Source organism: Chrysochloris asiatica, unplaced genomic scaffold (genome assembly GCF_000296735.1).
Source record: "Chrysochloris asiatica unplaced genomic scaffold, ChrAsi1.0 scaffold00058, whole genome shotgun sequence".
NCBI classification, from domain to species: Eukaryota; Metazoa; Chordata; class Mammalia; order Afrosoricida; family Chrysochloridae; genus Chrysochloris; species Chrysochloris asiatica.
The window spans coordinates 330,609-333,517 of record NW_006408576.1 but is presented as its reverse complement, the minus strand read 5'-3'; positions in this window follow the sequence as shown (position 1 = coordinate 333,517).

Here is a 2,909-nt window from a genome sequence, read left to right as displayed (position 1 = left end):
TGACATTAACAATTAGTCATGATAACAATTACTCACTATTGAATCATAAGAATCTTATCCCCTTCTCTTTTTACCAGGCCCATCTAGACTAGATGAAAAGTATTCAGTGGGGACTCTATCTTCCCCCACATACTCTTAAACTAAATTCCCTCTTGAAACCTTGTAAGCCAGTCACTTTGAGACTTTTATCACCCCCTCATTTTGGGTAGCTAATGTCTAAGTTGCCCATCCCTATCTAACCTATATACAAAGGGGATAGCATTGATACTTAATGTGAAGATTTTTTCCCTCTCTGTTGGGACTTTGAACTACTACCTCCATGAGTATAGGTCAAGTTCATCAAATTATAGAAATTTACCCTCGTTTCCTTTATGAAAAATTGTTTTGTTTTCTTTTTTAATCTTCCTCTAGTAAAGCTCTGATTATCAAGTCATCAAGACTAGGTCAAATGGGTACTATCTATAAATTTGGTTGTTCTTGTGCATCTCCCCTCACTTCATATCAGCTGGATACTTCACTCTCAGCTCTAGCCCTCTGTGGCTATGTCCTTGTCCATGGCTCAGGTGTCCCCAGGTCACACTACACTTTGGACCATCCATCTCTTCCTCTTTTCTCTCTCATCTCCAGGTCAATGGGAATCTATGGAATGTGACTGAACTCAGCCCATTTCTTCATTGCTGCATTTCCCCCTCTTCTACTCACCAGAAGACCAATGTGGTTGCCAGCAAGCTTACATGCCTGCTCATGTGTTTTTGTTGTGTTTTAGTCTTGGAGGGGGGTTTGTCCTGAAGGGATTTAATTGCTTGTCTTAATGGCATCCCGATAAACAACTTGCTTATTCTTGTAGTAGCCACTGAAAACCTTTTGCATAGTAGTAGAACATTGTCAGATAGCAAAAGAATATTGAATATTAAAACATGATTAAGAGTCAGCAGAATATTGTCAAATATAGTGCCAGAAGAGCCAGAAAATGAGCCTCTCAGGTTGGAAGTCACTAAAATACGACAGGGAAAGTGCTGCCTCCTCAAAGGAGAGTTGACTGTGATGACATGAATGAAATAAAGATTCCAGGACTTTCATTTTCTGGTAGGGCACAATTTAAACTGAGAGTAAACATTTATAAACATAAATCAATAGCTTGAAAATCGAATGCATGATGTATGAATCTAGGAAAATTAGAAGTAGTCAGAAATGAAATGGAATACATAAACATTGATACTCTATATCTAAATTAATGATCTAAAATGGACTGGTTTGGCCATTTTGAATCTGACAATCACATGGCTTAGTATGCCAGTAATGACAAACTGAAGTGGAATGCTGTCACAGTCATCAACAAAATGAACATTTCCAGATCTATCTTGAAATACAATGCTGTCTGTGATAGGATTATATCCATATGTCTACCAGGAAGAGTAGTTAATACAACTATTATTCATATTTATGCACCAACCACTAAAGCAAATGATGATGAAACAAGAAATCTACCAATTTCTTCAGTCTGAAGATGATCAAACATGCAATAAAGATATATCGGTAATTACTCAAAAATGGAAAGTAAATGTTGGAAATAAAGAAGGATCAGTCATTGGAAAATATGGCCATGGTGGTAGAAAGGATGCTGGAGATTGCAAGTTATAATTTTGTAAGAACAATGACGTCTTCGTTGCGAATAGCTTTTTTAAAGCAATATAAAAGACAACTATACACATGGACCTCACCAGATGGAATACACAGAAATCAAGATGACTACATCTTTGGAAAGAGGTAGTGGAAAAGCTCATCGGCTAAAACATGAACAGGAGCATACTGTGTATCAGATAATTAATTACTCATGTGCAAGTTCAGGTTGAAGAAAATTAAAACAAGTACACAAATGCCAAAATATGACCGTGAATATATCCCACCTGAATATAGAGATCATCTCAAAGACACAATGAATTAGGCACTAAAGACTGAAGACAGAAGAGTTGTGGGATAACATTAAGAACATCGTACAGTAAGAAAGCCAAAGATGATTAAGAAGACAAGAAAGAAAAGACAAAAATGGATGTCAGAAGAAGACTTTGAAACTTTCTCCCCAGTTTAGAGATGCTAAAGCAATTGGAAGAAATTAGATAAAAGAACCTAACAGAAAATTTCAAAGGGCAGCTCAACAAGACAAAGTCAAATATGATAATGAAATATGCAAAGATGTGGAGTTAGAAAACCACAAGGAAAGAACATGTTCAACATTTCTCACATGAGGGAACTTAAGAAAAAATTTAAACCTCAGCTTTTGCTATAAAGGATTCTATGGGTAAAATGTTGTATGGAAGGAATACACAGAAGCACTGTACCAAAAATACATGGTCGATGTCCAACCATTTTAAGAGGGAGCATACAATCAAGAGTCAGTGATAATAATATAAGAAGCCCAAGGTACACTGAAAGCACTGGCACAGAACAAGGCTATGGAAACAAATAGAATAGAAATTGACATCTTTCAACAGATGTAGAACTGGAGGTATTCACTCATCTATGCTAAGAAATTTGGAAGACAACTACCTGACTTACTGACTGACTGACTAACTAGAAGATATCCATATTTGTGCCTATTCCAAAGAGAGGTGACCCAATGGAATGCAGAAATCATTGGACAAGATTATCAATATCACGTCCAAGTAAAATGCTGCTAAAGGCAATTCAAAAAAGGCTGCAACAGTATATTGACAGAGAACTGCTGGAGGTTCAAGCCTGATTCAGATGATGATGTGGAATGACAGATATCATTGCTAATGTCAGATTTATCTTGACTAAAAGCAGAGAATACCAGAAAGATGTTTACCTGCTCTTTATTGACTACTCAAAAGCTTTCAACTATGTGGATCACAACAAGCTATGGACAATATTGCAAAGATAATTATTCT